Below are 22,825 nucleotides of genomic sequence, written 5' to 3'. Positions count from 1 at the left end.
GTTTCTAAAGCCTTAAAAACTTAGAGCTTTTGGGGCAGCTGGGTGGCACAGTCAGTTAGTGTGGGACTCTTGGATTCAGCGTGGCTCATGATCTCAGGGTCCTGAGATCGAGCCCTGCCACCAGCTTGTGGTGGATGCCCAGGCATCCCTTTAAAAAAAAAAAAATTAAAGCTTTTCTCTAAAAGTGGATAGATATTCTTGTTATTGTTTTTAGTTAAATAAGAATTTGATGATAAGTTATCAGATGATTGTAGAACAAGAATTATTCTTAAAGAAACGTTTAATTTTAGGGACACCTGGGTGGCTCAGTGGTTGAGCATCTGCTTTCTGCTCAGGTGGTGACCCCAGGGTCCTTGGATCGAGACCCACATCGGGCTCCCCCGCAGTGAGCCTGCTTCTCCCTCTGCTTGGGTCTCTGGCTCTCTGTGTCTCTCATGAATAAATAAAATCTTTTAAAAAAAAGTAATTTTTAATTTTACTTGTCTATCTTATAGTATTCATGCATATAAATAATTCTTCAAAAGATTAGAAACCATCTTCTACCTAAAGATAGAGGATAGAGGTCAGGAAGGAGGAAGACAATGGAGATTTAAATTTTAGGCACCCTCTTTTAGTATTTAATACTTTTAAATGCAAAATGTGTTATGCTTTGTTATGTCATAGTAGTGCCTTAAATAATTTAAACAGAATTCAAAGCAATTTTTTTCTATGCACTTCCTAAACCAATTACAAATTAAGATACACTTGAATATTTTTGTCGAGAATTTCACATTTTTGAAGGCAATCAATTTCATGTTCAAAAAGCTCTGCTTCTTGGAAAGATTTTCTTTATACTGAGCGGAAAGGTGCTTTCCTACAACTTCTTCCTATTGTTTTAAATTCTATGTTTTCTATCTTTAAGAATAAATCAAACCTCTTGTAAAAGTCCTTTAAATGTGTAGCAATGACTTTGTCTTGTTTAATATTCAGCTTCCCTAACGACTTCCAAAAGACCTTGTCATGGCAAAATGTGACATTTCTGTCCACCCCTAGGAACTTGCTCTATTACTTCATCTGGGTCTTTCAAATGTGAGAACAGTTAGAATTGAATAAAACACTCAATCATTTATTTATTTAAAATATTTATTTAGTGCTTTCCAGGTCCTCCTTGAAGGATGGAGATATAATCTTTGAACTTCTTGGATTGAAAATTATGAAAATAATTGCCATGACAATAGTCATCTCTCCTCTCAAGCAGCTTATAAGTTACTGTGGAGAGAGATGCCAGGGAAACAAATGCTTTTGAGAATAATAAGATTAGGTAACAAAAAAATGAGTCATTTGTGACAGGTTCTTTGGTATATACAAAAAACAGAGTGAAGGAACAAAAGATCAATGATCATATTTCTGTGGGTAAATTTTAAATAATTGTAATCAACCTAATAATTTTAATAAAATTGCATATATCTTGAGCTAAAATGTCACAAAGTATCAGATTTTTTTAAGTGTAAAAATGTTCAGGCAGGACATACATTCAGACACAATCAGTACAAATTATGGCCATCAGATGGCACTACTTGGGAGCTTTTCAAATGGCAGTCACTGTCCAAGTCCTACACCGGAAGGTAAACTGCCTCTGAGTGGATTCCTTTAACTTGTAGAGTGTGATAAAGTTATATGTAATTTCTTTTTGAATAGGAATTTATTCAACCGTTGTACCTTGAATTGATTGTATTGTTTATACTGAAGATGTATAACTTGATGAAAATTTATAAGTATATAAAATCGTATTCTGGGTTATTATTCTTGTTATCAGATTAATCAATGTTGTCAAATCAATCAATAATTATTAACAAATACTTGGCATCTGCTTCTCCCTAGTGGCAACCGTATATAGAAATTGAGAAGACATTTTTTTGTCTTACTCAAGCGTTATTTTTAAAAATTCAAAAATTAAAACATAATCACAATGGTGTGTATTTTTATTTTTGGAAAAAGCCAAAATTCTCTTGAGTCAGTTGATTTGGTCACAAAGATTACGTGTACATTATCTAATTTGTTCAGCCCTTTCCTTTGAGGAAAATTGAAAAACCTCATAAAATTAAAATCCTCAGGATTCCTGCCAAACAAATGGCTAACTCTGAATTATTTATTCCATAATATTTGAATGATATTTATTGAATAAAATTGCACCATTCTGGAATTACTCAAAGGATATGTGAGTGCTAGATTTGTTTGAATAAATAATGGAATTATTAAAGGTATTTTAATTCATGAAATTTGTAGGGAAAACCATTGGACATTTTAACCACATAAAGAAATGCCAACCTAGAATGGATAGCAATAACTAATCTTTTCTAGAAGAATGAAAAGATGGATTTAAAAAAATGGCTGTGTCTTAAGTTTCTAGAACATGAGTTAAAAAGGTTTTTGACTTGTTGAGGATTTTTCAGTTGCTAGTAAGGAAATACCTGATCTCAGAATAATGTAAGAAATGATTTTTTAAAAAGGAGGAGGGCATTATTGTCTCATGCAACAGAAAAGTGCATTATTAAAACTGGCCTTGTAAGTGGTCCTGACTCAAGATTTATGCAGCTCTAGGCAGTGCTTTCCTTTCATTGACATTACAATCAAGTTCTCTTTCCTTGTGCTACAATCCCCAGAAGTCCCAGAGGTTTGTATTTCCAAGCTCAAGTCCAATAGGAAAGATAGCACTTTCTTGTTTGCTTAAGTAAAACCTCAAAAGTCGGTTTGGATGGACCTTCCTGAGACCTCAGACTTGGAGCCACCGTCTTCCGTGAGGCTTGGGTCACAGGCCCACCCGTGTTCTGTGGTGCTGACGTGTAGTTTGAGAGTTGGGAAGACACGTTTCTGCAAAGAGAAACAAGGCAAAGGGACAATGGTTGCTAAGGAGGTGAAAAATTTAAAAAACATCACCTACGCATTAGGATTAATAAAAGATGTAAGAACAAAAGCATAAGGAAATGTATTTAGAATAGATTCCTTTCCTCCCACCACATTTTCGCAGAGTGTGCCCGCCTGTTTTGCCTTTCTACCCATTTTCCATTGCTTTGAAATGGCAGATTCTTCCAACAGAGATGTTTCCTGACCCATGCTCCCAGCATGACAAACACCTCCTTCTAAAAAGTGACGTTCGGGTTTAATATTTCTTTTTTTGGGGGGGGGGTTAATATTTCTTGTATGCATTTGAGACTTTCCTACTAAAAGACTTTCTTACAAAAATTGTAAAAGAGTAGTGAAAGAGGAAGAACTCAAAGTGAATAAGTTCTATGTACCTTTTATTTGATTACTTTGTAGATCAGCATATTAGCTACCAAAGAGATGATCAATTTAATATTCACAAGGCGTTCATTGCTTTTGGTAAGTTCTCCCGCTTGGGAAATGGTGGGAGGATGGATGGTTCCAGTCATTCCACTCCACTTAGGCCGGAGCACCACATGCCTACCATGTGCCACTGACCTTCAGGCCATGAAATAAAACATCCGCAGCAGAAAGCTCGAGTCTCTAGGACACCACTGGCCATACCTTTGCCCAATGGCTCTTTGATCTTGCTGTTTTGACTTCCTCTTTTGTGATCCTGAAGTATCTCTGTCGGTTTCTACAACTTTCAGAGGTTGCCTTTCTTGTTATCAACGTTCAGTTAATTGGAATTCTCAATCTTTCATCTCCTGTCATTCCAAATCCAGCCAAAGCCTAACAGCGTGGAGATCCTGGGTTGACAAGACCCTGGGAGGAGAGAGAAGAAAAGGGCAGACGCCGTCACTGGGTGAGGCCCACTCAGGGATCCGAGGCAGTTGACAAGGTGGTTCTGTTGCTGATGCATACAAGGCAATTATCTTTCCATTTTTTTTTTAGTTCTTCTTTGATTTCTTCCATCAGGGTCTCGTCGTTGTCTTCACACAGACCTTACACACTTTCTGTTAGGTTGGTACCTGAGCTCTTTATTTTTTTTTTCCAACAAACTTCATTCCTGTCAAACCCTGCCTTGAAAGATTCCTATGGTGAACCTGCAAATTACACTATTGATTGGACACGAATGGTTCTCACCTTTATGAGCCCACCATCCCCCAAACTCCAGCAAATATAAACAGAATTTATGCATTTAGTCTGAAATATTTCATCAATTGAGGCTTCACTCGGATGCACAGGTGCCGCATTTCAGCAAGCGTCCAAACAGGGAACTATAGTCCGATTTCACCTTTTAAGAGGCATGCTGTTTTCTACAAATAATTCTCTATGAGGCCCCCAAATATAATTAGGGATACTTGCTGTTCCCCACGTCCCATGTGATATGTAGAGTAGAAGAAAAATCTCATGAACCTGACAGTTTTGCAAGTATAATAGTTCCAACTGCCTCATGTCCTCCTCTGCCTTCCTTACACACAGGGAGGTGGCTGGGGTGACTTTCTACCTTTTTATTAAACCCAATTATTATTGTTTCATTGGTACTTTATTTTTTTTTCTCATTAAACTTTTGTTTTAATGGGTCTCAACATTCTGTGACAGATTTTTGGTCAAGTTGTTTCCATTAAAAAGTGCTGATTTTAAAAACTCATAACTTAAAACTTTAGAATTTAAAGTTCCTCTTGCCTTCAGTTTTGTCTCCATCTGAAATTGCTAAACAGATGGAAAAATCTCCACTCATGTCAATCACATATTGAAAACAATAGTTCCAGTGAATATAATATGAAGTCTCTCACATGGTTTTAAAAATGCTTTAATATCTTAAAGACACAGAATAATAATTGTAGTGTCAGCTTTTATCATTTTGGACATCTCTTTACTACTGACTAAAGATCTTTGGTACTTAAAATCAGTTTGGGCTGCGGAAGCGACATCAGGCTGTCTTTACATGGGGGAGCTGGGTGTTGGGCAAGTCTCAGTGAAGAAGGCATGTGCGGGAAAGCATCGCTTTTATGTCCATAGCTTTTTATTACTTAAATTCAGAATCTATACATTTTACAATACGGTAATTTGTGAGGTTGTTTTTAGAATGTCTCCTCATTTTTCTTTCTTTTTTTTTAAATTTATTTATTCATGAGAGACAGAGAGAGGCAGAGACCCAGGCAGAGGGAGAAGCAGGCTCCCTGCAGGGAGCCCGACGCAGGACTCGATCCCAGGACCCCGGGATCATGCCCTGGACCCAAGGCACATGCTCAACCGCCGAGCCACCCAGGCGCCCCTCATTTTTCTAGACCAACAGTCAGTATTGATTTATCTTTCGTGGTATGCATGAAATACATTCTTTAAACTTTCAACTTGAGGATAAGCTGCTTTGCATTCAAGAAATAGAATGCCGCACAAGTTTACTAAAGAAATTTCTTTCACCTCTTTTTTTTCTGCAAGTTCAGCATCATTCTGAAATTCTAGGAAACTGGAGGTTGGGATATATCACTTCCAGGGAAAACATGGATGGATTTCCTAATAGTTTGGGAATCGGCAGCAAGAGCAATGCCTCTGTAAGTGGCCCTGCAGGGCAGGGAGTATTTGAAAATGAGAGATCAGAGCCGGGGCTGGGGGATGCACCTGTCAGGTACAGGTGAGCGCCTCGGGCACAACTAGGAGGCTGCTGGGAAGGGGGAGGCTCTGCTGCTGCGGGTCCGCTCGGCCTCCAGGCTCACCCCTCTTCTGACCCTTCCCTCCGGCTCACCACGGCATCCCTTGCACAACCACGACCACCCGCCACAGGGCAGAGCACACGTTCACGCTGTTCACACACGGGCCACACGTAGGTCTGGTCAGCTTCTACTTGCAGTCATGTCTCATTTCTGGCTGAAAATACCCCGCCGAATCCTTTCCAGTTGTAATTCGATTGATAAACCTCCAGGCTCTGATCATCATTATTCTAAAACTTAGGACCTGGGTGATAAAGTGACTACGGTGACAAGTCTGAGCAAGAGTGTATTGTGTGTTCAGTACAAAGGAAGACAGGAAAATGGGGGAGAAAGACGTTCACAATTTAAAAAAAAGTAGGAAACAGCTGGCCTGACAGTGCCACATTTTTATCATCCGCCCAACAAACACACACACGCACACACGCATTATATAATCTTTTTTTCCCAAAATAGTGAATGGAAGGTAACTGGGAGGACCAGTGACTGATGATGTAAGTGTCAGTTTTTCTCACATCCTGCAACGTGAAGTGAATTCTTGGTGGCTAAATATAGAGGCTTCGCTTTCTGTCCCCTCAACGTATTTCCTTACTGCTTGGCCTTTCTTGAACTCTTAATGGTAAGAGTAACGGAGAATTGCTCTTAAAAAAGAGTAGGATTGAATAATCAAAATAACTATTAAAACAAGAAAACACCATTGCTCAGTATGTGAAAGCCGAAACTAAGTATTTATGTCCACAGGACCTAACTTACTTCACAATGTTATTTTAATTAATTGATTTACCGGAGCTTGAGAAGCCAGAGCATGTGGAACAGTAAACGACGCCTGGAAGTAGACTCACAAACACAGTAAAATGTCTTGCAGAAAAATCAATTTCCGGGTGCAGAAGAATGTCTTAAAATAATTTACAATACAGTGATTTTCATAAAAGCTTATCAATTATTAATAAAGTTAACAGGAAGTATTAACAAAATGCCATATTATTGTATGGCTACTCAGTGTCGGGACATGAGCTAGGTGATTTTTTTTTTTTTAAGATTTTACCCATTTAACCACCACAAACTATAAACACTACCAAAAAGGAGATAATTTGTTCTTTTGTTATTGCATTATGATAAACATATTAACAGGTGCAGTGTATTCACACGGAGTTCCATAGGCAAAAATCTCAATCCTATTTATGTTTATCATAAGGGGATGTTTTGTCCTGGGAGACACAGGAAGGAGTATTCGCGTCCCTCTAGCCAATGAGCCTGCGACCTAAAACAGTAGTGGAAGGGTCCACGAGGGGCCTGAGAGTATCCTTCAGCCTGCTAAAAAGGTGGATTTTGTTTTTATTTTTAACATAACTGGAGTATTTAAACCTAAATACAAACCAAGTGGTGTCACATTACCTTGTATAAAACATTATAAAATATTAAAAAAAAAAACATTATAAAATATTTATAATGGTGGATGCTCTGATGAACAAACTTAAATAATGGCTTCTTGCCTGTTTTGTTTTCCACTCATAGCACTAAGTGGATGCACATACAGAAAGAAATAGTAAAAATGACTAATTATATTCAGTTTAAGTAACGACCCTTGGAAATGTTTCTTTGGGTGATCGTGTGTTTGGGTCGCCTCACTCCTCCAAAGTTGCTATAAGAAACCAGCATGTGTTTAAAGGTTATTTAATCTCTTAAGGAAGTCTTATTCTTCATTATTTGGGGGCCAAAAATATAACAGTTAATTAGAATAAAGTGCAGTCCCTAAAGAAGTTATATTCAAACCCATACATTCAGACAAGGTTTGCAGGGGGAGAAGCGAGGGTGAATGTCATGTAGGAAAAGCTTTCTCTAAAACGTCATTCATATGAAAAACCAAAAACTAAGTAAATAAGAGCAAAGGAAGAGTGTAGTTTTGGGTAAAGAATCAGGGTTCCACGGGATTTCCAAGTTAGACGCACCTCAGCTCTTAGGTGGTTTCAGCCCTAAGGCTGCCTTAGGTGTGCACCACGCAGCAGTGCGTGTTGACAGTGGGTTCTTCCAGACGCGTGGTTCTGCAGTGTAGACAGCTAAGGCACCAAGGGAGCACCCGCGCTTACATTCCAACAGCCTGTATTTGACACCAAAAAGTGTACTGATTACTTCCCATTCATTTTCAACATTTTCCCACAAGAATCTTTCATGTTCCTCAGAAAAAATGGTGTAAGGGATACCAACCTTCGCCCGAGCGCCCATGAGGAGTGTCCAGGACACAAGAAACGCTTCGGAATTCATTGATTGAACAAAAGACAAATAGTTTAAAGATCGTACTGCACAGTTGCTTTTTGCTTAAACACCTTGAAAAATGTGCATTTGCAAGTGTTTCCCAGCCGGACGCTGTAAATGCTTTAAAGGCAATGAATAGGGGCGCCCCGGGGGGCTCGGTGGTGGAGCACCTGCCCCTGACCCAGGGCGTCACCCCAGGGTCCTGGGTTCCAGTCCTGCTGCGTGGAGCCTGCTTCTCCCTCTGCCTGGGTCTCGGCCTCTCTCTGTGTCTCATGAATAAATAAATAAAATCTTAAAAAAAAAAAAAAGACAATGTGTATCGGAGGAGGGATCATAAAACCTTGGCCAACTTTTCTGTATGAACAGGGGGATCCCCCCGGGGACCCGTCTGTCTGGGAGCTCCGACCCGCTGCCCTCCGACGGGCTCCCCTCACGCCCTCGATCCTCCGGTATAGACAACAGGATTCGGAGCCAGGGCGGTCGCTGTGACCTGGGCGCCCTGCGTGTCCGTGGAGTGCGGTCCGTGTTGGGGTGAGGATCCGGGAGGGGCAGCCGGGGACAGCCGCCGAGGGGCTTCGCACCTGCCAGCTGCTGGGGGGCCCGGGGGTTAGGGTAGGGGCCCAGGTGAGCTATCAGGAGTCCTAGGGCACCTGCCAGCTGCTGGGGGACCCCTGGATGTGGGGGGGTCTCGGCTAGGGGCCCAGGTGAGCTAACGGGAGTCCTAAGGCACCTGCCAGCTGCTGGAGGACCCCTGGGTGTGGGGGGTTCTCGGCTGGGGACACAGGTGAGCTAACGGGAGTCCTAAGGCACCTGCCAACTGCTGGGGGCCCCGGGGGGTTAAGGTAGGGGCCCAGGTGAGCTAACGGGAGTCCTAAGGCGGCGCCCAGAGACGCGAGCATCCCAGTCTCCGCGTGGGAAGGATCAGCCCCGGTGGTTGGGGACCTGCAGCAGCGCCGGGCCCAGGAGAGCAGAGCGCGGGGCGGCCCAGCATCGCAGGCAGAGGCAGCCCGGCAGACAGGTGCGCAGGTGCGCGGCAGGCCCCGAGGCTCCTGACAGGTGTGCAGGTGCGCGGCACGGCCCGGTGGTTACCGACAGGTGGACAGGTGCGCGGCACAGCCCGGTGGTGGACAGGTGCGCAGGTGCGTGGCAGGCCCCGAGGCTCCTGACAGGTGCACAGGTGCGCCGCCCGGCCCGCCGCCTCGAGCCACCCCACCCCCCCGCCCCGCAGGTGCGCCAGCTTCCGAGGCACCGCACAGGTACCAGCGCTTCTCCAGGACGGAGCGGTGAGTCGGGGGTAAGGGGGTGACCAGGTGGGGACGGGATCAGGGAAGCTCCGAAGGCGAGGCTGCTGCGGGCTGGTTTCCACCTCCTGGGGCTCGTCTGCGGAGGCGGCAGGAGGACAGAGAACGCTGAAAGGCAGCCCAGGCCTTCCTGGGGTCCCTGCCCTATATGTGAACCAGACATGTGGGTTCCTTCTGCTAAATCTCTTTCTTTTTGCATATTTTCATTGCAGTTGGACTTGCGCACACAGAGTAGGACGCCCAGCGCTCATCCCACCTCAAGCCCCCCTCCCGCCCCTTTATTCCTCTTGACTTGGGGTGCTGGGTCTTAGGCATATTCAGGGAAATTTAAAGAAAACAACGGCATCAAGTTGCACAGGGATTCTGTTGTCGCCTTGCTGACACTAATGGTGCACACAGGGTGGGCTGTCAGTTCTGCGGGAGGCCCTCCAGTGTAAAGGGGTATGGAAAAAAGGGGGTAAACTCTTGGAAAACGTGAGTGTGTAGAGTGGAACATAAAGGAGCTATATTCAGGTTCTGGGTTTTGCACACTTTTTCTTAAAGCCACACTTAAGGGTTTGAAAGGGACTCTGTGTCCAGACATTCATCTATTTTCCAACCTATTTACTCATTTAGATTTGAAAAGAATAAGCCAAGGATTAGCAGCTAAAATCCATGGAAACCAAAACCAACAGAATATCCTTTCCGCACCTGCAGTGTGATTTTTACAGGAAATTAGGAAGAGGAGAGCATGCACATTCATCAGGTGAATTTTCTTTTCCTTGGGCTTCTAGACCTTCTAGGATTCCAAGCTGGTAATGGAATAGGCAGCATTTTTATTCTGACTGCAGACCAGAGGGCTTGCATTCGCTTACAGCTTAGTTAGATTTTTCTCAAGAGGAATTTCTTCAGAAATAACAACAACAAACATTCAATATAAATTTGCTTTTCGTTTTTTGAACACATTTTCCACAGACGATCTACGGCTGCTAGTTACATCACTTTAAGTTTCAATGCATGAAACAAGAAGCCTCCAGTGGATTTGCATCATGAAACTGAAATAATTATTGGATTTACGAATATTTGCTGGAGTAATCCTCTTTAAGCTCAAACAGACTCTTCAGGTCTTTGTGACAAAGGAGGCTCCATAAACACCACAGAGGGTTTCCACTTCATCTATTATTGATGTTTAAATTAACATAAATAAATAGGCTCAATCAGGAAATTCCAAATTTTTAATGTTTTGTTACTGGCTTATTTCACTTAGCATAATGCCCTCCAGGCCCACCCATGTTTCCTTCTTTTTTATGGCTAAATAATATCTCTTTGACGTTGGTCTTCGTGATGATTCTTTGGATATGACACTGAAAGCACAGGCAAGAAAAGCAAAAATAAACAAGTGGGACTACATCAGGTAAAAAAGTTTCTGCACAGGGACGCCTGGGTGGTTGGGACGCCTGGGTGGCTCAGCGGTTGAGCATCTGCCTTCAGCCCAGGGTGTGATCCTGGAGACCCAGGATCGAGTCCCACATCGGGCTTCCTGCATGGAGCCTGCTTCTCCCTCTGCCTCTGCCTCTCTTTCTGTGTGTCTCTCATGAGTAAATAAATAAATAAAATCTTTAAAAAATAAATAAAAAATAAAAAGTTTCTGCACAACAAAGCAAAGACAGCTAAGAGCATGAACCAGACCGAAGTTGTTTATAAGTAAATAGAAATGAAGAGGTGAGAAAACCCAGTGGGAACAACATGTTCCAGAAGTTTGGCCATGAAACGGAAGAGAAAGATAGGGGGATACCTAGAGAAAAACAAAGAGCAGGTAAGATTGTTTATTATTGCTATTCATTGTATTTTTAAGATGGAAAATCATGAGCCTCTTTGTGATGTAAAGGAACCATCTGAAATAAAGCTCTTCCGCCCTCATTTTGGAAATAAAATGGTATAACTTTTAATTTTTGAATTGAAGTATTAACTTAGAAAACTATGAACATCTCAAGGTAGAATAGTTGCAAACACATTTATCATAGTGAGATCTAAACCTCTAGTGCTTACAATGTTTGATTCGAGATAAAGATTAACGTACCAAAAAAAAAAAAAAAAAAAAAAGATTAACGTACCACTTCCAACAAGATTAAGATGAAGCCGAGTGCAGGGGAATGAAAGTGGACCACTTTCTTATGCCATACAAGTAAATAAATTTAAAAATGCATGAAAGACCTAAATGTGAGACAGGAACCATCAAAATCTTAGAGGAGAACACAGGCAGCCACCTCTGGGGCCTCGGCTGCAGCAATCCTGAGGGAAGGGAAGCCAAAAGGAAAAAAAGCTATTGGGACTTCATCAAAATAAAAAGTTTCTGCACAGCAAAAGCAACAAACAACTAAAAGGCAACCTTTGGAATGGGAGAAGATATTTGCAAATGACGTATCAGATAAAGGGTTTGTGTCCAAGATCTAGAAGGAACTTATCAAACTTGACACCCCGAAAATGAATAACCCAGTTAAGATAATATTATAATAATAATAATCTTTTAATTTTTTCTTTCTTTTAATAATAATAATAATAATAATGACGATGATGATAATTGGCCATAATTGTAGCTAATATTTTGTGTTTACCATTGGTAGATAGGTCTGACGGTTCATATATATTGCCTCACTTAATTTTTATGACCGCTCTCTAAAAGAGTTAGTATTGGAATCCCCATTACAGACTTCTTGGAAACTCAAAAACAGACATATTAAATAATTCCCCGAGGTATTATGGGTACAAAGGTATGGAGTTGGGCTTTGAGGTCAGACTGCCCCACTTAATACCAACATATATAATATTTTCCCTTTCCTTTAATTGCCCTCTGCCCTCTTCTATAAATTGTGCTGAAATAGATGGTAGAAATTGTGCAAATAAACATTGTTTGGTTGGGAGAAAAGGAAATTAAATATCTAGAGATCTTTCTTTAAAGAGTGTCTTCGCTCATTCTGGTTATTCTTTTCATCTTCAAAGAACTATTTGAATGACTAAAATTTAAAAAATACAACAAATCAAATGGTGCTGAGAATGTAAAAAAAAATTGAATTCTTACAAATTTATAACCGTTGCAGAATAATTTGATAGTTTTTGGTAAGTTTAAACATACTTGTGACCCTTTTATACAGAAATTCTACTTTTAGATGTTTACCCAAGAAGAATGAAAATAAACAAAATACACAGCACACAACAAGAAATGTACGTGGATGTGTATAGAAGCTGTGGTCATCACGGTCTAACCTAGAAACGCGCCCGAAGCTCTTTAACATGCAAATAAACAGATTTTGGTTACTCATATGAGACCACTAAAAACAGAAGGAGCGACCGACTCCGCTGTGACAGACACCCAGCTGAGAGCAAGCACACCGACTCCAAGTCCCAGGCACCACCCGACTCCATTTACTGGGACTTTTATTTATTTTATTATTTTTTTATATAAATTTATTTTTTATTGGTGTTCAATTTGCCAACATACAGAATAACACCCAGTGCTGGGACTTTTAGAGCAGGGAGCGAACATCTATGGGGACAGAAATCAGAGAGTGGTCACCTTCGGGGAGGGAAGCAGACTATGAAAGCCATGAAGAAACTGGAAGAATTCAGTGTTTGTGTGTGTGTGTGTGTGTGTGTGAGTAATTTTACATAAGATTGTTAAAAAATCACTGAACTGAAAACCTGAGTTCTGTACCTTATATTCTTTGCTGACCTGTGTGCACCATGAGGCACAGCTACGGCTGCAGGCGACCCGCGGAGACGTGGTGGCCTTGGCTCCAGGCCCCTGCAGGGAGGTGGATGCTGCAACAGAGTGAGGCCCACGAATCTTTGGTGTCCCAGTGCTTACAAAAGTTCTGATTACACTATATTGTAGTCCACGAGGTGTGCAATAACATTATTTCTAAAAACAATGTCCGCCTCTTAATCAAAAAATACTTTGCTGCTAAAATATATTAACCATAATCCGAACTTTCAGCAAGTGGTAATCACTGGTCACAGATCACCATAGCAGTAATGATGAAAAAAATGTAAAATATTTTAAGAATCACTAAAAATGTGGTACAGAGAAATAAAGGAGCAAATGCTGTTGGAAAAATGACGCTGACAGACTTGCTCAAGGCAGGGTTACCACAACCTTCAATTTGTAAACAAAAAACAAAAAGCCCGGAGATGCTCAGGTGGCTCAGAGGTTGAGCGTCTGCCTTGGGCAACCCCAGGGTCCTGGGATCGAGTCCCACATCGGGCTTCCTGCATGGAGCCTGCTTCTCCCTCTGCCTGTGTCTCTGCCTCTCTCTGTGTGTCTCATGAATAAGAAAATAAATAAATAATAAAATGTTTTCTAAAAAATGCAAGGGCACTTGAGTGGCTCAGTCGGTTAAGCATCTGACTCTTGATTTTGGCTCCGATCATGATCTCAGGGTTGTGGGGCTGAGCCCCGCATCAGGCTGCATGCTACGTATGAAGCCTGTTTAACGTTTTCTCTCTCCCTCTCCCTGCTTCCTGCTCACTCGCTCTAAAAAAAAAAATAAAAATAATGCAGTATCTGCAAAGTGCAGTAGAGCAAAGTACAGTGATCAATGGAGAGATAAATAATGAAAAAACAAAGTAGCTAGAATTATACTATTTTCTGCAGATATAGTATCCATTTTTCATTCTTTCTAGCCTTCTTAGCTTTTGGTGTTTTTAAACTTACATTGTTGCATCACACAGAAAAAAATTCCAGAGTTTCCCTTAAAGCCTATGATTGCTTTAGTTTAGTTTTGTTTTTTTTAATGTAGATACACTTTCTTGGATTTAGAAAGATGCCTTTTGTAGTAATCCACCTCCAAAATAGCCCCCAATAATTCTCATCTCATGCTGTTCAGTCATCACGTAGCACCTTCTTTTTTTTTTTTTATTTTTTTTTTCACGTAGCTCCTTCTTACAAGGCAGAAATGGCATGATCTACAAGTTTGCAATAAAAAAAGGGATGGATATGTTAATTAGTTTGAATATGGTAATTATTTCACAATGTATATGCATATCAAATCGTACACCTTAAACATATACAATTCTTTTTTTTTTTTTTTTACATATACAATTCTTAATTGTCAAATATACCTCCATAAAAAAGCTCTTTTTAAAAAATACAAAAATTAAAAAGAAGATATTGGGTCCTGTTCCTTGTTCTTTTTTTTTTTAGATTTTATTTATTTATTCATGAGATACAGAGAGAGGCAGAGACACAGGCTGAGGGAGAAGGGGGCTCCATGCAGGGAGCCCGATGTGGGACTCGACCCTGGGACCCCGGGATCAGGGCCTGAGCCAAAGGCAGATGCTCAACCGCTGAGCCCCCAGGAGCCCTGCACCGTGCTCTTTAGAATCACTGTTCCCACAGCCAACGTGCCCCGAGAACTCCAAGCAGCCCCATGCGGAGATTCACATGGCGAAGCTGCCAACAGTGGGACCAACGGGGCGGCGATGTGTGTCAGCATCAGGAGGCATCAGACTAGGACCAGCCCCAGCCTAGTCTTCAGAGGGCTGCAGTCTTCGCCTGTAACTTTTTTCCAGCTTTCCTGACACATAACGGACATACATCGTACAAATAAAGGGTGTGCAGTGTGATGACTTGATACACGCGTAGCTTGTGAGATGATGACTACAGGGTCAGTGAACACCTCCGTCACACACTCCGTTACCATTTTTGTGTGCATGCGGCGAAAACATTTAAGATCTACTCTCAGCAACTTGTTGAGAATGTTTGCATCCATGTTCCTCAGGGATATTGGTCTGTAATTCTCCTTTTTGGCAGAGTCTTTGTCTGGTTTTGGAATTAAGGTGACGCTGGCCTCATAGAACGAGTTGGCAAGTATTCCATCTCTTTCTCTCTTTCCGAACAGCTTTAGTAGAATATGGTTTCTTCTTTAAACGTTTGATAGAATTCCCCAAGGAAGCCATCTGGCCCTGGACTTTGGTGTCTTGGGAGGTTTTTGATGACTGCTTCCATTTCCTCCCTGGTTATTGGCCTGGTCAGGTTGGCAAATTGAACTCCAATAAATAATAAATAAATAAATAAATAAATAAATAAATAAATAAATAAATATCTACTCTCAGCAACTTTCTACTTATTGTTAGCTATAGTCGCCTTTAGGTCTCCAGAACTTATTCACCTTATACCTGGAAGCTCACACCCTTTGACTAACGCCTTCCCTCCCCACCCAGCTCTGCCTCTGCCCCTGGCAACCACCAGGCTACTCTGTTTCCTTGAGCTCAGTTTCCTGAGATCCCACATACCAGCGAGGTATCTGAGTGCATATCTGAGTGCAACCTAATGAATGGCTCTGAGCCAAAAGCTCTCAGATAAACTGAAATTCAAAAACCATGGGAACTGTGAAGTAATCAATGTTTATTATTGTTGTAAATATTGAGTTAATTTGCGACATGGTAATAGAGAATTATAATCAATAGATTGCTGAGAGTTTTTATAAAGAATGACTGTGAAATAGTCAAACTCTTTGTATTCACCTAACAAAAAGATCACGTGATTTTCTGTTTTTATCTCTTAAAATGGTAAATTATATTGACTGGTTTTCTAATGTCAAATTTGATCACTATATGTCATCATTTTCATGCATTACTGAATTATTTCTCCTGACACCTAATTTGGGGTTTTTACACTGATGTTCAATAATAAAATTGGTAATATCCCTTCCTACTAGAGAATTTATTGCAATTAGGTGTCAATAGTGATTCGATTATACAATAATTTTGGAATATTAACATCTCTTCTGTTATTTACACACAAAAACAGTTTGTGAAAGACTTGATTGTGTGTATGTATTTGTTTTCAATTGTTTGGTAGAATTTTCTGGTGAAGACATCTGGTTCTATAATTTGAAGGGGAAGTCTTTAGACTACTGATTCATTTTTTTTTCTTGAAGATTTATTGTTTGTTTGTTTGTTTGTTTATTTATTTATTTATTTAAAGAGAGACAGAGAGAGAGAGACCGAGCACTGGAAGGGAGGAGCAGAAGGAGAGGGAGAAACACCTCCCTACCGAGCCAGGAGCCCAGCACCGGGCTTGATTCCAGGACCCCGGGGTCATGACTCAAGCCGAAGGCAAATGCTTAACTGACTGAACCACCTGATTCATTCTTTAAAAATTGTTTGTCTGGACCAGTTATCTATTTCTTCTGGAATCAGCCTCAGAAAATTATATTTTTTTCCTTAGGGTTTTAAAATTTTATTCATCTACATTGTTATGTTTATTTGATGTTTATTCTTCTTTTACTGGATTACCTGAAGGGAGATACCACTTATTTATTATTTATTTTTGTAATGTATTATTCATTATTTATTTTTGTAATGTATTATTCATTATGCTTTTTAGAATATTATTCAGTTTATTTTCTGAGTATATCTTGACAGAGTACTACCAAATTTTAATTCTTTTCCAAGAATCGCTGTTGGCTCCACTAATACGCTCCTCTGTACATATATTTTGTTTCATTAATCTCTGATGTTTTCTTTGTAGGTTATTTCCTTCTGTTTTCATTTGATTTAATTTGCTAGTTTTCTTTTTGATTCTAGGGATGAATAGTTAAGTCATTATTTTTTGATGTTATTAAAAATAATTCTCAATGCACTTTAATTAGAAATTTTATGAATTCTGGATTACTTTTTGACAAATCAATATGTCAGGAAGAATAATGGCTCCCCAAAGATGTCCATACTCTAATACTCAAAATCTGTGAATATGTCACCTTATATGGAAAAAAGTCATTTTGTAGGTATAAAAATGCTAGGGACTTTAAGGTGGAGAGATTATTCCGAGCAATCTGAGTTAGCTCAATCTAATCATGCGAATCCTTAGAAATGACTCTTGGAATGCTACTCTTACTACTCGTGACAGGTTCATGAGTTCAAATCCCAGGTTGGGAGGAGTTTACTTAAAAAAATAAAGCTTGTATGTCAACTATACTCAAATTTTAAAAAAAAAAGTAAAAGATATATTCCTCAGTTTAAAGGACACAAATAGTATTTTACACACCTTTAGTGTTTACATAAGTTTCAAATTTACACAGCACTTTTAGATGAGTTTGTGTTTGTCGTCTTCTAAGAGCTTGATATTCTCTGAATTGAGTCATACATTAAAATCTGAAATCAAAATCTTTTTTTAAAGGTTTTATTTATTTATTTATTTATTTATTTATTTATTTATTAGAGACACACAGAGAGAGGCAGAGACACAGGCAGAGGGAGAAGCAGGCTCCATGCAGGGAGCCTGATGTGGGACTCGATCCCGTGTCTCCAGGATCACACCCTGAGCCAAAGGCAGTCAACCGCTGAGCCACCCAAGCGTCCTTGAAATTGAAATCTATGTATCAAATCCTAGACAAAAGTAAGGTCATATTTTAACTTTATTTAAGAGGTACTAGACACTCTTTCTTGTTCACATATCTTCATTCTTCACACTTTCAAAATGAATTTCATCAAATGAGAATTACTATGTAATTTTTTGAAATGGGAATCTCTGTTTAACTTTCAAACTGTTACTTAGCACAGTGCCTGCCGCTACATAGGTGAACAAAAAAATCTATAGGAAAAAAACATTGATTTGTTTTCAGGCAAATTACTGGAAAAATTTTGGTCAAAATAGTATGATGAACTATCCACAAGATGGCAGTAGTATATACTCAGGGAATGCAGTGTACAATGTGACTTTAAAAAATTGGTAAGAAGTTAAACTATTGTAGAGTGGCATTTGGACACATACGATGACCCTACATAGTGTATTTTACCTGAATTTTGTTTGCGTTGAGACAGTGTTACTCATTTAGGAACAGATAATTTAAAAATAATTCCATTGAAATTCACCATATGGTTGGACAAGCTGATTTTCAGTTTTCTTATTGAGATCTTATAAAATATTTATTTATTTATTTATTTATTTATTTATTTATTTATTTTTAAAGAGGGGCTCCTGGGCGGCTCAAGCCCAGGATTCAAACATAGAACTAGGGCATGTTACTCATTCTCTCTGTCTCTGTCTCCCCATCTACTAAGGTAGGCAAATACCTGTTACGTTTGTCTTGATAATTATGTTAATGAGTGTGAAATGCCAAAAACCATGCTTAGCATAGAGTAGGCACTCAGACGTCAGCATTTATTTCATAGTTCTTCCCAGTTACGAAAGCTATGGTAATTTAGTATGGTTTCAACAAATATATCTTGAACATAAAATTGAGAATGGTGATAAATAGAGTATTGGAAGTATGGTAAGTATGTTTGGGAGGAGTGAGAGCAAGTGGAGAGCAATCTACCCAGACTAATAAAGAGTATAATGGCAAAAAAAAAAAAAAAAAAAAAAAAAAAAAAGTGAGTTAAGTGGGTTAGGCATCCAATTCTTGACTTTGGCTCAGGTCATGATCTCAGGGTCATGCTCAGCATGGTGCCCCTCCCTTTTTCTCTCCCTCTCTGTCTCTCAAATAAATAAATAAATCATTAAATATAATAAGATGTGGTCTATTTATACAATGGAATATTATTCACCCATCAGAAAGAATGAATACCTACCATTTACATTGATGCGGATGGAACTGGAGGGTATTATGCTGAGTGAAGTAAGTCAATCATAGAAAGACAACTATCAGATATGGTTTCACTTGTATGTGGAATATAAGAAATAGTGAAAGGGATGATAAAAGAAGGGGAAAACTAAGTGGGAAAAATTAGAGAGGAAGACAAACCATGAGAGACTCCGAACTCTGGGAAACAAAGGGTTGCAGAAGGGGAGGTAGGTGGGAGGATAGGGTAACTGAGTAATGGGCATTAAGGAGGGCATATGATGAGATGAGCACTGGGTGTTATACTATATTTGGCAAATTGAATTTAAATAAAATTAAATTTAAAACTAAATAAATAAATAACATTCAAAAAAAACCAACAAAAGCCTGATGCATAAATTTAGTAATGCACCATTTTCCACTGATTTTCTTAGCCAACTTCTAACTATATCCTTTATATGATGCATGGTTACTTATTTGGTACAGGTATGAATTAAGATAGATCAAATACAAGACAAATATCATATGATTTCAGTCATATGTGGAATTTAAGAAAAAAAAATGAACATAGGGGAAGGGAAAGAAAAATAAAATAAGACAAAATCAGAGAGGGAGAGAGACCATAATAGATTCTTCCCTATAGGAAACAAACTGTAGGTTGTTGGAGGGGAGGTGGATGGAGGACGGGGTGACTGGGTGATGGGCTTTAAGGAGGTACTTGATGTAATGAGCACTGGGTGTTATATGCAACTGATGAATCACTAAATTCTATCCCTGAAACTAAAAAAAAATGTTTAATAAATATTTCATATTGATAATGAAGTCTTAGAAATTCTAAGGATAAAACATTCCTGGTATTGAAAAAAAAGAAGAAGACTTACTTACTTCTTTATGGCATTAACCATGTTAGAGACTACAAGCTACTGCTTCCATGGAACAGTATGTGAATCTTGGTACTGTTTACAATGTTCTTCTATTAAAATAAACCAACAGCCAAACTATGTTTTTAACAGCTAAGCTATTTAGAATTTAAGACAATAAAATACATGCTGATTATTAGCTTAACTTGATGTGTTTAATCATTTGAAAAAGATTATTAGGAAAATTTATGTTTAAAATAAGATTTAAAAATGAAATAAAAATTGAAATTTAAAAAGTATGCAAGTTTTAAGGACATGGTATAAATATCTTTTATCAGTATTGGACCAAAATCTATTCCACAAAAAATACAAAAATCTTATGGGGAAAATTAAAATCCTGTTCCTCACATAGTCTTGGCATATTAATAATTATAATCCTGAGGGATTTGACCAGTGTGCTCAACAGACCCACCACAAATTTTCTATTATTGAGAAATACATATTGAATTGCAGTCATTATAACATAAGGAAAATATAAACAGTTCCATGAAAATTCTGTATTCTCCCCTATGAGATAAAAGGATTGTTTAATTAACAGTAGTTCCTTCTAATGTCCCTGGGATCATTTCCCCAAGGCCAGTCACATTTTAAATATTACCACTAAAATATATCAACCATTTAGTGCCAATGCAAAGTAGGTTAGTCTGCCTAAGGTAATTGCTTAATTTTCTTAAAGATTTTATTTATTTACGAGAGAGAGAGAGAGAGAGAGAGAGAGAGAGAGAGAGAGAGAAGCAGACTCCCTTTTGAACAGATCCCTACATGGGGCTCAATCCCAGGACCCCGAGATCGTGACCTAAGCTGAAGGCAGATACTTAACTGACTGAGCCACCCTGGCACTCTCGTATTTGCTGAATTCTGAAGATTTGAACTAGTCAACAGAATTACTTATCTTTAAAAATATCATTGTTTCTAGTTAAAGAAGAAATATGGGGTTTTATTTGGTAAGATACATCACAATATTCTTTATGGCTTATTTCATTCCCAATTTTTAAGAAAAAAAGCTAGTTTTTCTGGATATCTGTGTGTAATAAAAACATTTTAAGAAAAGTAAATATGGGACTTTATTTTTGGAAAAAGGAGTGAGTTTATGCTTTATTAAAGTAAAGAAAACAAAAAGTAATCGGGCCTTTGTTTTCTCTCGGCTATAGAATGCTAAAGAAAAGAGTTTTTTTTTTTTTACAGTTTTTATTTATTTATTCATGAAAGACAGAGAGAGAGGCAGAGACCCAGGCAGAGGGAGAAGCAGGCTCCATGCAGAGAGCCCGACGTGGGACTTGATCCTGGGACCTGGGGTCACGCCCTGAGCTGAAGGCAGCGCTAAACCACTGAGCCCCCTGGGCTGCCCAAGAAAAGAGTATTAAGGGAAAAATGAGAGTTGTGTACTGAAGGAATGCTGTGGATTAGAACCATATAAAGTATTTCAATACTGATACTGGGTTCATTTGTTCTCCAGTTTACAGATTTATTTTGTGTTGCCCTGTTCCAGTTAGAGAAATTTAATAACGATAAGAGTGTTGGCTTGTATTCCAAATACTGATGATGTAATTGCATTGAATCGTAATTAACTTTTTTTTAAAAAAGAAAACATGTATTTGTGAGAAAGCTGGCCAGAAGGAAAGGTAAAGACTATTTCTTCAGAAACACTTAAGGTTGACCTGCTTAGTAAGTGAAGCAGCTCTTTAGCCTCATTAGACAGAGCCAACTACATTAGTAGACATAAGGAAATGGCATTAAATTATCAAAATGCCATGCAACAAGTAAAATAGTATATTCTCTAGAGCTACATAGTAATAATGGCAACTCAGTCACTGTTTGCAAATTAAAGAAAACAGATATTCATATAAATCGGGGGTAGTGACTGAAATCATTGCTGATGGATCTTTTTTTTTAAGAGGATATATGCAATGTAATGTGCCCAGGCAAGGTGAAAAGTGTACATTAATTATCAAGAAATCAAGAAACTGACAATTTTCTTGGACAGCCTTGTTCATATTTTATATTAGAGACCATGAATGGTACACTGTAGACCCTGACCTCTCAAAGTTTAGCCAATCTAGCCTTGCTCTCTGCCGTATCAGTATTAGAATTCTGAGAGACAGTGATGGTGTGGGCCCTTTAGGCTTACACTAAATATCGTAACATAATAAATATAAATGAATGAATATCATGAAATAGTGATACCTTCATCAACTCATATTCTTTTTTTTTCTCAAGACAAAAAAGTGGAGTATTTTTAGAGCCATAACAAGTTTAGAGTTGTTGCAAAATACTGGTAAGCATGGTAATACAAGTTTTTTTTAGTTTTGCTAAATGTGCCAGCAATAATGTTGTTGCTATTACTGAGGATGAGCATGGTATTGAAGTAGGTTTTGCAATTATGGTGAGAGAGTAATGGGCACAGTCACTGTAACATCTGTTACCTATTGTCCTGGGACTTCTAGAGGAATGGATAGCTGTCGGGTCACCAGAGCTCCTTTCCTTATGCTATTGAGGAATTGGCCCAGAACTTACAGAAAGCAAAAAACGCAGGTGAGATACTATCAAAGGTACATATGTTTGGGGTGGAATTAAAACAGAATTCTTTGATTGAGCTACTTGTTTCAGAATGGACCTATAGGCTCTGAGTTCCCCACACCTTACTCAGGGAGGGGAAACCCATTTTAAAGACAATTTTACTCTAAAATGAAGTAGTTAAACTTTCTTCTACATTAAACTTGAAATATGTATTGTGAACTAATAGGTCCAATATTCACCTAACTCCAATATTTGGAAAAAAAAAGAAACATTGCTCATCTCAGCTTCCATGTAGCATCATGAATAACTGTTTTTTCGGATGACTAATGTTTGATATGCTATTGCCAAGTAAAATTTTTACAGAAAGTATTTTTATAATTCTTCTTTCAGCCAAAATATTTTACTCTAAATAAGATATAACGCTTGAGTTCAAAATAATTGAGTCGGTACTTTGACAACTAGATTTTTAGTGGACATACAATAGTGACTGAGTCTCACTTCTGACCATGCAGTTTTGGAAGTGATTGACCACTGTTGAGAGTTCGGCTAAACCACTTCATAAAGCTGCTGACTTGGCATCCATCTGGGGTCGCCACGATGCCTGAGGGACCTTGAGCCAACATTAACCCTTCCTTCAAGTGTACATCCTGGACAACAGCCCACAGAGTCATAAGTAAATG

At 39.1% G+C, this 22,825-nt stretch overlaps 1 protein-coding gene across 4 annotated transcripts in view; it reads left to right on the top strand.

Annotated features, from left to right (window-relative positions):
- Positions 1-22,825, top strand: part of LOC140616945 (olfactory receptor 6C4-like) — a 69,335-nt gene that overhangs the window by 24,207 nt on the left and 22,303 nt on the right. For 2 of the 4 annotated variants that reach the window (XM_072797597.1, XM_072797600.1), the window contains exons 2-3: positions 21,846-21,903; positions 22,658-22,824. The gene's annotated coding sequence lies outside the window, so the exon portion shown is untranslated. The remainder of the gene's footprint in view (positions 1-21,845; positions 21,904-22,657; position 22,825) is intronic. The other 2 variants (XM_072797599.1, XM_072797598.1) reach the window with 1 other exon arrangement.

This window comes from Canis lupus, chromosome 25 (genome assembly GCF_048164855.1).
Source record: "Canis lupus baileyi chromosome 25, mCanLup2.hap1, whole genome shotgun sequence".
Lineage (NCBI taxonomy): Eukaryota > Metazoa > Chordata > Mammalia > Carnivora > Canidae > Canis > Canis lupus.
This window is presented reverse-complemented; position numbering and strand designations above follow the sequence as displayed.